The sequence below is a fragment of the Eptesicus fuscus genome, chromosome 7 (genome assembly GCF_027574615.1).
Source record: "Eptesicus fuscus isolate TK198812 chromosome 7, DD_ASM_mEF_20220401, whole genome shotgun sequence".
In the NCBI taxonomy this organism is placed as follows: Eukaryota; Metazoa; Chordata; class Mammalia; order Chiroptera; family Vespertilionidae; genus Eptesicus; species Eptesicus fuscus.
This window is the reverse complement of record NC_072479.1, coordinates 89,240,849-89,254,251: the sequence shown is the minus strand read 5'-3', so window position 1 is coordinate 89,254,251 and position 13,403 is coordinate 89,240,849. Positions and strand designations below refer to the sequence as shown.

Here is a 13,403-nt window from a genome sequence, read left to right as displayed (position 1 = left end):
ATTCTGTGTCTCTGTTCCTTCCCTTTCAATCCCACTTTTCAACCTGGTTGAGTCCCTTGGTCACATCTTGCACCAAGTTCATTAGCCCCCCTAAAAGTGTCTGCTCTAGGCTTGGTCCCCTTCAAAACACTTTTCAGCTAAATTCAGTCAACTAGTATGTATTGAGCATCTACTGCCCTCAAGTAATGATGGACAAGTACGGAGACACGGTGGCATAAAGAAATAGATATAACCATGTAGACACGGAGTGGAATATATCTGTTGGTTAATGTTCTTTTGGTTGCAAATAATAGAAAACTCCAACTGGTGTAAGCTGACAAGGGGAGTTTGTTAGTCATGAAGTCCAAGAGTCTCTTCTAAATTTAGGGGGGTGTGATCCAGAAGCTCAAACAATGACATCAGCCGTGACATTCCCTACCCTCTCATTGCTTTCTGGCTTTCTTCATTTTGGCTTCATTCTCAGGTACCACATGAAGGTAAAAAGGCTGCTGGCAGCTTCAAGCTTCCAATGGAAACGTGTATGTTTCTCTCCAGAAGTTCCTGTCATGTTCCAGGGTTCATTGATTAGACAGACCTGGCTCACAGGATTGTCTCTGTGGGCTCCTTGGTGCTCTGATTGGCCAGACTTGGGCTACATGAGGTGTGGCCCATGAGAAGAGACACTAGAAGCTAAGTAGACAAAAGACAGCAAACGCCTCAATAGTGTGAGCAAGACATGTTGAGAACATGGAGAAACAGGTGCCCAATTCTGTATGCAAGTCATGGAAGTTTCCATAGCAGAGGGTAAGCCTGAGTTGACTCTTGAAAAAAAGAGCAGGAGTTTGCTGGGAAGATGGGTAGGGGGTAAGACTGGCATGTGTAGTCACAGAAGAGAATGAACTATGTATCTGTACTTTTTGTATCAGGCAAAAGCCTGATGACAAGTCAGGCTCTGGGGCCATACTGCCTGATGTTGATTCCAATTCTGAAACTGGCTAGCTGTATAATCTTGGCTGGTTATGTAACTTTAGGTGCCTTAGCAACTTAACTAACTTGGTTACACTAGCATCATGGCTCAGTGATGCTAGTGTAAACCAGGGTAGGGTTCGTGCCTCAGTTTTCCCATCTGCAAAATGGGAAAAGTAATAGAACCTACATCACAGCGTTGTTATCTGGATTAACTGAAAGGTGTTAATATGTCTAGAGCACTTAAAATAGGGCCTGAACCAAGAAAGTGCTAAAAAATCCTATATAATAAAAGCCTAATATGCAAATCGACTGAATGGCAGAATGGCCAAACGATCAGTCGCTATGACGTGCAATGACCACCAGGGGGCAGATGCTCAACACAGGAGCTGCCCCCAGCTCACAGGCCCCAGGCCAGCCAAGGCAGGTGCCAGCAGGGGCCCCCGATCACCCTGCCAGTTGCCCCACAGATCAGCCCTGATCACTGGCCAAGCCTAGGGACCCTACCTGTGCACAAATTTCATGTACCAGGCCTCTAGTTATTAAATAAAGTAAAATATCTTTATTGATTAATGTTTGCTTTAACCTAGTTTAAAATAATGGCTTACAGCCCAGATGGTGTGGCTCAGTGGTTGAGCATCGATTTATGAACCAGAAGGTCACGGTTTGATTCCCAGTCAGGGCATATGCCTGGGTTGCAGGCTTGATCCCCAGTGTGGGGTGTGCAGGAGGCAGCCAATCAATGATTTCTCTCATCATTGATGTTTCTATCTCTCTCCCTCTCCCTTCCTTCCTCTCTGAAATATATATATATTAATGGCTGACAATTAATTCGTGCAATGCAGTACTAATTTGATTTTGATTTATTATTATTATTATTTTTTTGTTAATCCTCACCTGAGGATATTTTTCCATTGAATTTTTAGAGAAAGTAGAAGAGAGAGGGAAAGACAGAGAGAAATATCGATGTGAGAGAAACACATCGATTGATTGCCTCCTGCATGTGCCCTGACCAGGGCCCATGTCAGGGAGGAGCTTACAACTGAGGTACATGCCCTTGACCAAAATCGAACCTGAGACCCTTCAATCTGCGGGCTGATGCTCTATCCACTGAGCCAAACTGGCTAGGGCGCTAATTTGATTTTTTAAAAGCACAACAAAAGGACAACAAAACTTTACCTTTCACGTGATCATTTATAGAGGTGACATTATATGTAGTATGCAACCCTGTTCCTTCTCGTATATAAATTGCCCTCTAGCCAGTCACACTGTCATAAGCTGTTATCCTACAGTTGCACATTTTATAGGAAATGGAGTTTCTCTTTCCGGCTTTTGTTTCCTAAGGCCTAATCTTACAGGCCCATTTTTGCAAAATGTTGCTTAATTTAGCCCGCTCAGCCAACAGCCTGACCCAACCAACCACAAAAGAACGGGATTTGGTAGAATGTATACTCTGCCTTGTGTTCATTTTGTAAAGGTCGGGCTCTGAAATTGGGTCAATGGTCTTGTTATCCATAGTCTGCGAGTTACGTTTTGTTAATTAATTAGTTAATGTGTACACATTTGGGGGCTTTGGACAGATGTTCTCCTTATATTTCATTCTTTGGAAACCCTCCAATCTCCACCCTTAAGAAACAATGACTTTTGAAATGGTCTAAGCAAAAGGAAATATATCTTATTCGCAATGTTTTGTGCAGTAGGGGGAAGAAAGGGAGTTAAAAAAAAAAGACCTGTGGGGAGGCCAGGATAAGGGCAATGCCCCAAAAGGATGTGCTCTGGGGTCACACTGCCTGGGCCTGACCAACAGCTCTGCTGCTTCCAAACGGGGTGACTTGAGCTAATGACTCCTCAGAGCTTCGGTGTCCTCCTCTACACGAGGGGGACGGTAATGATGCCGACCTCATGGAGTAACTAGTCCCCGAGAAGGCCCCCAGTGATCCCCATGTCCTGGTAGTCACAGATTGGTATCCTCCTTCCTACTCTCTCAGGGTTGGTGTGTGCGACCACCTGAAAAGGACAGGAGTGGTGGTGAGTCACGTTCACGGCTCAGCGATGCTAATGGAAAGAGCTTCTAGTGCAGTGATGGCGAACCTATGACACGCGTGTCAGCACTGACACGCGTAGCCATTTCTGATGACACGCGGCCGCATGCCGAGGATGAAACATTTGCTGCTCCTGAGGATGAAACATTTGCGACTAGAGTCTTGGAGTTAGTTTTTTCCTCAAAGTGACACACTACCCGAGTTATGCTCAGTTTTTTGGTGAAGTTTGACACACCAAGCTCAAAAGGTTGCCCATCACTGTTCTAGTAGCTTCTAGTTCCTCCACTTCCAGGGAACAGGGGACCGCGAGTCCTGCCCCGATGACCAGGCCAGGGTGAAGACAGCCCCTATGCACACGGACACCTTGCATAAAACGTGATGGGGGTCATTTTTTTGGAAATACATCTGAGGGTTCAAGGAGTGTACGTTATTTTTTCCAAATTTGCCTTTGGTATCTGACTTTGCTCTGAACCATCAACTTCATTGGAAGTACTTTCCTCTTCAGTTATCCATCCAAACCTGACACTTGCATTTAGGAGGGGTTTCCGGAGAGGGATGGACACGTGCACACAGCAATCACTGGGGTGCAGGCAGAAAACACTGATGTGCAGTGATGGCGTCCTATAAAGTCGCTGCGAACACTGAATGAGCAAATCCTGAACTACTGCTCCCAGGAAAGACACGGTAAGGTCCCGAAAACCTGGCCACAATATTTTCATCAACCAGCCAATGCATAACCTCTTTTTATGTGTGTTTCTGTCTACAGACACATTATTCAGCATATTGTTGACTTATTAAAGTTAAAGACACAGCCAACAGCACTGTGACTCATGCCTGAACGAAACTTATCCAACACACATAATTTCTCCGCAAGGAGCGCCACAGCCTTCTTGTGCTTAGGAACACCAGACAGCACGTCAGCATTTGTTTGAAGGACATTTCAAACAGCAAAATCACCAACAAAAAGCACAAAAATGTGAAAGACAAAGACACTAAATAGACCACAAAAAAGACACATTTACCTTATAAGAAGCAGAAACAAGAGAACTGAGCAGCTGGGACTGTGAGCCTCAGGCAAGTCCAATTTTTCACAGCTCTGCCTATGTCCACAAGTGACCACCAAGGGCTGTGAGTATTGATTTGGGGGTAACAAGTAAATTTTAGCAAGTAGAAAAAGTCACGAGTATAAAATCTGTAAGTAATGAGGGTTGAGTGTGTGTGTGTATATATGCTAGTATATATATATATATATATATATATATATATATATATACACACACACACACATATATATATATATATATATATATATATATATATGCTAGTATATATATATGTGTATGTGTGTGTGTGTGTGTGTGTGTGTATACCGTATTTTCCGGCGTATAAGACGACTGGGCATATAAGATTTTCCTGGGTTAAAAAGTTGTCTTATACGCCGGAAAATACGGTATATATATGTGTATGTGTGTGTGTGTGTGTGTGTGTGTGTGTAGGGGGGGGGGTGTTCTTTAGCCCAGCCCAGTCTGCACCCTCTCCAATCTGGTACCCCTTGGGGGATGTCCAACTGCCAGTTTAGGCCCGATTAAAATGGCAGTCGGACATCCCTCTCACAATCCGGGACTGCTGGCTCCCAACTGCTCGCCTGCCTGCCTGCCTGATCACCCCCTAACCACTCCCCTGCCAGCTTGATCAATGCCTAACTGCTCCCCTGCCAGCTCGATTGCCCCCAACTGCCCTCCCCTGCCAGCCCAATTGCCCCCAACTGCCCTCCCCTGCCGACCCAGTCACCCCCAACTGCCCTCCCCTGCCAGCCTGATTGCCTCCAATTGCCCTCCCCTGCCGACCCGGTCACCGCTAACTGCCCTCCCCTACAGGCCTGGTTGCACCTAACTGCTCTCCCCTGCTGGCCTGGTTGCTCCCAACTGCCCTCCCCTGCCGGCCTGGTCGCCCCTAACTGCCCTCCCCTGCAGTCCTGGTTGCCCCAACTGCCCTCCCCTTCTGGCTTGGTCACCCCTAACTCCCCTCCCCTGCTGGTCTGATCGCCCACAACTACCCTCCCCTGCTGGCCATCTTGTGGCGACCATCTTTGACCACATGGGGGTGGCCATCTTATGCGAGGGTGTGGGAGTCAATTTGCATATTACCTCTTATTATATAGGATATATATGTGTATGTGTGTGTGTGTGTGTGTGTAGTGTGTGTGTGTGTGTGTGTAAAGTTCCTATTAAGAAAAATTAAGGACCAAAGAAGGAGGAATATACACTGGGAAACTTTGTCTGGAGAATGGGTCAGTGAACAGAGGTGAGAGCAGTGAGTGGGGAGGGCCTCCCGGTGAGAGAGGAAGTAGAGGCTGGCTGGAGAAGGGGCTATGCAGGGAGCCCAGAGGAAGCAGCTTGGAGGAAGGCAGAAGCCAGGTGAGTGGGTACCTGGATGTGTGTGACTCTGCTTGAGAAATGCTGAGATACCAACTGCAGAAGAAGGGAAGAGAGAGTCAACTCTGTGAATCTCTTACATGAGTTTGCTCACCTCCAAACACCAAGTAAGAGAGGCCTTTTGTAAAAGACGACAAAATAGTAGATATTTCCTCAAACATGGATTTGTAGATGAGAAGAACGGTTAGGAGGAAAGCCTTTTAGTTTGGTCTTTGCTGAAAACATTTTACAGGCAAGTAGCAATAACGTGCTCTGTTGGCCAAACCAGAAAAATTGGACTCAAAGCCAATCAACATGAGACAGAAATATTGCTGTTGAAAATGAAATCCTGCGGACACTTGTTAAATCCCACTCATGCTTTAGACGATCAGAACAAAAGGTGGAAGTACCTGTGCTGGCAAAATACTTACCAGGAAAAATATGAGTAGAGCTGGAATCTCTGAGTCAGAAAATAACAACCGGTATGGCTGAATCTTGCAATCAGGTGCACCTAGAAAAGAAAAAGAAGTGACTAAAAGGAAGATAAAGTATGATCTAGACCAGCATTTGTGAAGAAATGTTTTCTGGTAACATGAAAACAGTTCCCCTCCCTGCTTGATTCACCTTTCCCCAACTCAAGCTGGGGGGTTACTGGGTTTATGTCTGTGACTACAGAACCTGGGTTGTTGCAATCCATGAATTTTGGCTTGGTGCAACAGTCCCAAAACAATGGGCTTGACATGGCTTAAGCTGTCCAAACTTCAAAGCAGCATGTGTTCTACAATGTGTTCACCAAAAGACATGTTCCAGAATGCCCATAGCAGTGCCATTCACAATAACTCAGAACTAAAAGTTACCCCCATATCCACCCACAGTAGACTGGCTAAGTAACGTGTGGTATATCAACACAGAGTAAAGCACTGAATAAAAGGATGCCTGGGACCTCAATTTCATTCATTCATTTACACATTTGTTCATTCAAACAACATGCTCAGAGAGGGACAGTACACCTACCGTCTGGGAATTAAGAACACTCCTACTGGTAGGGGTGACTGCCCAGGAAGCTGACCATTACGCAGTGTGGTAGGTGCTGTGTGGGGATGACATTGGGGCATTAAGGGAGAAGTGATCTGAGGGTCCAGAGCTGTGGACTCTGGCAGAGGTTGCCTGACATGCTTGATTAACCCTTGCCCTGCATCTCCTCCAACCCCTTAAGTATCCTTTGAGCACACAGATCACCTGGGGATCTGTGTTCCGATCCAGTTTTGGGGTGGGGCATAGATCTGCATTTCTGATGGGGCTTTTAGGAGACACTGAAGGGGCTGGTCTCTTAACTACACTCTGTGGATAAGAGAGAAGGCCATGTGACCAGCAGTGATTTCTTGGGCTGGATCCAACCCAGCACAGCTTGACAATCGATCTTGTTCAGGCTCGTCCCTCCCAAGGGTATAAGCAGAGAAACGAAAGACAGACCTGTTTGGAAGGAGATGCAGGGCCTGGCAAGGCTCTCCACCAGACCCTGCCTGCTGTCAACCATGATGGGCGGGAGAGAGACAGGAAGTGGAAGGAGTGGGGGCAGGTGGGGTGGGATGTCACGGATGCTATTTTACAACATTGGACAAACTCTGATTTGTGCTCCTTGCATTTCTGGCCTGCCCAGCTGTCCAAACCTTTTCCTGACATGAAGAATAGACTAAAGATGTAAATATAAACATGCAATTCTTACATAAGCAAAAATAGACTTAAGAGAAAAATGGAGAAATAGGTCAGGGTTGCCTCAACCATTTTTGTGAGCTACATGAAAAAAAAAAAAAGGTGGCTAGAATCATTTCTCCCTCATTGGAAGGAAGACATGAAGGGCGTCATAGACACCGTGTTCCATTAGGGAAAGCGTCTATTAGACTGTAGCCCAGAGTGCAGGGAAGGGAGGCAGAGTCCTCATGGGGAAGAGAATCCTGCCAAGGAGCAAGGGTGGGGAGGGGGTGGGGGAAAGTAGAGGCTTCCAGCTTAAGGGAGAGCAGCAGGAGGCAGACAAGTTGCACTTCCTTGGACAAGTTTCGTTCAGCATGGCCTGTGGAGGCGAGATTGCAGGGCTAGAAGCAGCCCCTGCTAGAGAGCTGGATGTCCATGGGAAGTCACGGGAGGCTGTTTCTGTTTTTATTTGCAGATTTTGGTTCTGGTGACCTTTATTTTTAAAAACATTGATCAATCAAATTTTTTGAATAGGTAATATATTCACACACATCAAAATTCAAAAGGCTGTAACAGGTTACTCAGTTGAAATACCTATTCTCACTTCTGTTTCTTAGCCACCCTACTTTTGTTACCAGAAAGGGGGCCTGGCCCTGAGTCTGCCTAGGGCCAGCCGGTGGTGTGTGGGTTCTTGACTTCATGCAGGAAAGATTTCACAACAGGAGTCCGGGTGAATTTTAGAGGCTGTGTATTAAAGCTGGGGACAGTGAAACAAGAAAGGGCTGGGGAAATGAGCCGAGGCTGGTCTGAAGGCAGAGAAAAGGGGGTCTTGAGGACAGGTTCAGGGGTTAGTCAGGTGAACTACTGCTGCCCATTGCTGCCTTGGTTGCAAGCCTCATGGGGTCCCTTAGAGTTTAGGAAATGCTTGCCTGTGGGGGAAGATGAGGAGGCGGGGAGGGGTAGGTGTGGGCATGCTCCTGGGAGGGAGAACAGTTGCTGGGACCTGCCTTTTGAGGTGTTCTAAAGGCTGGGAGTTTAGGGGAGGATCTCAATAGAATATTCATCAGTTTTATGCTGATGTGCCAAAATGAGATTCACCCCCTTAACTTCATCTGTCCTTGGGTGTGGTTGGCAAATGGCATTAGTTGGATTTCTGCTATCTGTCTCCCTAAGTAGGGTGATTTAAGCTACCATATTTTCTGGCGTATAAGACAACTGGGCGTATAAGATTTTCCTGGGTTAAAAAGTCATCTTATATGCCAGAAAATACAGTAGTCCAATATATCTAATCCATTATATCTAATCCCATCAATATAGTCCAATATACCGTATTTTCCGGCGTATAAAACGACTTTTTAACCCAGTAAAATCTTACACGCCCAGTCGTCTTATATGCCAGAAAGTATGGTATTTACTCTCTGGGTGGGAAGGAGAAGTACAAACTTTTTACTCTTAGGTGTCCTTGGTTTAGGGAAGATGGGATTTACTAGATGGTTGCAAACTGTTTGGCATCTATATTTATTAGATGGCTGCAAACTGCTTGTTTAACTGTCTGCCTCAGTTTCCCTATCCCGCTTGTCAGCCTTACTCGCCTGTCTCACTTTTCCTCCCCATAGGTAAACCATGCCATGATTTTCTTGAGAATCCAGAAATACTTTACATAGATATGAGCAAATTATATATATAGTCTCCTCCCCCTTTTACACAAAAATAGAAAGTCATCCATAATCTTATTCTGTCAAACACTCTGCCCCTACTGCCCCTTATCTTTTCAGATGTGCACCCTGATTTCCATCATCTTCTGGCCCCACCGGAGCGCCAATATGTTGACTCCGCCTCTTCACAATTTATCTCCTGGCCCAGGTTGTACAGGTTCTTGGCTGTACAACCACCCCCAGGCCATCACATCTTCCAATAAAAATGGAGACTATCTGCTGGAGATATTGGTGAGACCTTGAAGGATTTTAGGCAGGGTAGAGGTCTGATTAAATTAGAAAGAATGCTCTAGCAGAAAACACAAGAGACAGGGTAGAAAGACCTAGCTGGTAAATAACATTTTTCAATATATAATAGTCTACAGTAAAGTGGTGCCAAATGGCTAGACAAGGGTTAGTACCTGGGTCCAAACTGATAGAACCATCCAACTGAGACCAGGTGTCTTAGTAAAGACGGAGTTCTCTGTGAATGAGAAACCCCACAATAACCCTGTCTTAAAGAGGAAGTTTATTTCTGTCTCAAGGAAAAGAAACCCAGAGTAGGCAGTCCACAGGGGAGTTGCATGATCACTATGAGCTACTTGGAGCTCATAGGTCCTGTGTTGCTGCTCCACTACCCTCAGCACATGGTTCTAACCTCATGACACAGCATGGCAGTTAGAGCTCTAGCCATTACCTCTGCATTCCAGATAACAGAGGAGAGGAGAGGTTTAAAAAAAGTCCTGCTTGGCTCAGTGGTTGTGCATTGACCTATGAACCAGGAGGTCTCGGGTCAATTCAGGTCAGGGCACATGCCCAGGTTGCAGGCTTGTTCCCCAGTAGGGAGTGTGCAGGAGGCAGCCGATCAATGATTCTCTCATCATGGATGTTTCTATCTCTCTCTCACCCTTCCTCTCGAAATCAACCAATATATGTAAAAAGTCCCTGTTAAGAACCCTTCCTACAAGTCATAATTAACAATTCCTCTTACCTTGGCCAGAACTGCAAAAAAGGCTGGGAAATGTAGTCTTTTGGGAGGCCATGTGTCCTGCTAAACATGGAGAGTTTTACTACTAAGGATAAAGAAATGCAGATGTTGTGGAGACAGCTAATGGTCTTTGCCACACCAGATGTATAACCTGGAGAGGAAAGAAGAAGACAGATTATTAAGGATTATGTGAAGCATTGGATTAATTTATAGGGTTCTGTACCCCCAAAATTGTTCTTTCCCAAACACATCTCTGCTTCTGGCCTCATGCCTGGACTCCCGATACTATGTCTACCTGGAAAGCAGCCCACCTCACATTTCCATGTTCAATTCATAGCCCCTACCATTTTTCCTATTAAAATCCTGCTCATTCTCTAAGTCCCATTTCAAATGCTATATTGTTATTCCTGACATTCCCTAGACTTTAGGGCCTAGAGGACAGGCCTTGTCTCTCTAGAACTTCATTTATAATTCTCCTTGGGCCTTGGCCTTCATCTTAACATCATACCGTCTTAGGTCTTTGTATAGCTGTGTGCTAGGGAGTAAATTATCCAAGAGGGAGGACAGAGCCTTCCCCAACTCTATGCTAGGTAGCTGCAGTGTCCTGAAATACCCTTAGTAACTGCAAATTGCATTGACTACTTAAAGAAAGGAAAGGTCTGTGTGAAGTAAGGGAAAAATGAAACGTCTGTATATCCTTTTAAGGAAAGTGTTAATGCACCAACGGCAATTTCCTGAATTTCCTAAATGTTAATGTATTTCAAAAACATGATCATTGCTAATATTGTAAACGCTCCTTTAGAGGCCTAATTCAGCATGATCTGCTCCTCATTTCCCATGTTTGGTTGCTTCTCGTTTCCCAGGTCTTCCTAAAAACTCTTGCTAATGAACAAGAAAAAATAAGCATTAAAATGATCAAAATAAACAAAATAAAAGCCAACCAAAATAATAATACTAGCTAACATGTGATAAATGCTGACTCTGTGCCAAGCTTAGTACTAAGCACTTCCCCTACATTATCTCATACCATCTTTTCAACAACCCCATGAGGCAGAGGTATCTCATTTATCTTGAGGAGACTGAGGCCTGGAGGGATTAAGTAACTTTTCCAGCTGAGCAGTAGAGCTGGAATACTTCCTGTTCATATAGCCCTCTGAATATATGTACTATTTCCTTTCATGAAACTTTATATAAATCATCCTTTTCATGCTTGATAAAGTCTCCTTTCATATATACACCCTGATATCATGCTCATTTTATAGAAGCAATGGTATTGAGGGGAATGTTGAGAAAGTGTTTTTTAATTTTTAATGGGAAGCTTCATTTTTTAAAACTATTCTCAATCTACCACTGCATATGAGTAACACTCCTGTTGTTTGTGAACTGCGAATTTTGTACAGTACATTTGGGAGTCAGTGGCATCAATTCTATTGCATCATGTTTGTCACCCTATATTTGGTAACACCCAGGACACTTTTAGGCCTCAAAAAATGTTTACAACTATCAATCATGTCATGATTTTAGGCCCTATGAAATGAAGGTGTATACAGATGTAAGGTATTGGATTTCACAGTTTGAAATGTTTTTGTTTTACTTCCTTTTGTCTATACATTTAGGTATAAGAGTATCCTCCTTATACTCCTTATACCCAAATGCATAGCATCTTTTTCTGGTGCTGGAGCCAAATTTAATTATTAGACCACTTTGTACAGAATGGACCTATCAGCACTCTCCAATGCTCAATTCCTCAACTATTCCCATGCTTTATAAATCTTTCCTTTTTCTCTAGAAACCCTTTCATTTCTACATTCAAACATGTTGCTTCCTCTCCCTAAAAAAAAAAAAAATAAAAAACACTTTCTCAACATTCCCCTCAATTCCTCTTTTATATTTTCTTCCCACGTTGGCCAAGCATCTTGACAGAGCAGCCTATGTTCTATGTCCCCTCTTCTCTTTTTTTGCTCAACCCACTGCTTGCTGGCATACACCTTCAACTAAACCACTAAAGTCAAAATTGCCATTCTCCCCATCTCCAACTCTTTGACAAATCCAAATGAGACGTTTTACCCTTTATTTTAATGGCTCTCTGGGCTATATATGACATTGCTGGTTGGCCTCTCTAGTTTATTTCATGAGTTCCTCTTACTCTAGTCCGCACCCCTTTAAAAATTTTTCAGCTTTATCGAGGTATAATTGACAAACAAAATTGAAGGTGATTTGATTGTGAAAGTATTCCCCCAAACTTCTAGCCCCGTTTTATTAAATGCTGGTGTTCTCCCCGCTTCCAACCTCTTTTCCCCGCTCTTTACACACCCACTGGGCTGAGCTGACCTCTGGTCATAGTTTCAGCCACCACATTATGTGATGTTTTCATGTCTGCGCCAAACATCCCCAGAGCTGTGGACTCATAGACACACCAAGTGGCTCATAAACATCTCCACTTTGATCCCTTTATATTCTCAAACTCCACATTAAACTTAGATCTTTCCTACCTAAATTTGTCCTCCTCGTAAGGACTCTATCTCTCATTAATGATTAACCAGCCATCGGCGCCAAAAAACCTGAGAATCACTTCAGGCTCCTTCTCAATCTGAGAATCCATTTATCTAAGTATACATTCTAGCCCTTCCTCTCAATCCTTACTACCTTTCTATGGCAGGCCCCCAGCATGTTCTCTCTGGACTATTTTAACAGTTTCTTAACTCTCCTGCCTTTGATTTTTATATCCACTCTCTGAATACTACCAGTGTTCTCTTGATAACATAAATCTGACCATGTCATGCCTCTGCTTAAAATTCTTCAAGGGCTCCCCCCATTCATACATTCAGGATTAAAGGCCCAGCTGCTGAAAGTCCTTTGAGGCCCCTACTCTTCGACTTTTCCAGTTTCAACTCTGAGGTCCTATCCGAAAGGCAAGCCATCCATCAATCCTTCCTCACCTTTTTCTAAAGCTGAGCTACATGTCCCAGCTCTGCATTCCCCTTGTGGCCAGAGCACACTCATATGACTGGACTCTCTCATTACAGCATATTGAATTAATCTTCCTAAATTTCTAGGATGGGAATGTTGGCTTATTTTGTTTTAGATTTCCGGGGCCTGGAAATGTACATAATAAATACTAACACACACACACACACACACACACACACACACACACAGAACTGACAGAACTGAGCTCACTTTTTTGGCAAACCAGCAACAAAACAGATCTTAGTGGGTTATTTCCTACACACTGGCTTGTACAACGTTCGTACAAATATTTTCATTTTCAAGCGTACGTTAAGAGGAAAAAGATACTTTGCGCCTCCCCGTCGGGGAATCGAACCCCGGTCTCCCGCGTGACAGGCGGGGATACTCACCACTATACTAACGAGGAACTGCACATGGTAGGCAGCCTTCCGGTACGCCACTTATTCTGGTACACCCCGCCCGGCTCTCACTACTAACAGTCAAAAACAAGCTTTACTTTTTTTTTTTATTGCCATTTCAGCTTCCACCGAAATTAAACGGAACTGAAGAGAAAGCTGCACTTATTTCCATCTGCTGCCACTCTCCCACCTCTTTCTCTTCTCCCCCACTCGGGAGCAACCTGGAAGCTCCTCCGCTCCCTCGGACACACACACTCCCA

General features: G+C 44.4%; 1 non-coding gene across 1 annotated transcript; it reads right to left on the bottom strand.

Annotated features, from left to right (window-relative positions):
- Positions 1–13,079: 13,079 nt before the first annotated feature.
- On the bottom strand, positions 13,080–13,151 carry TRNAD-GUC (transfer RNA aspartic acid (anticodon GUC)). Its single transcript has one exon. It is a non-coding gene; the product is annotated as a tRNA-Asp (tRNA).
- Between the last annotated feature and the right edge of the window lie 252 nt (positions 13,152–13,403).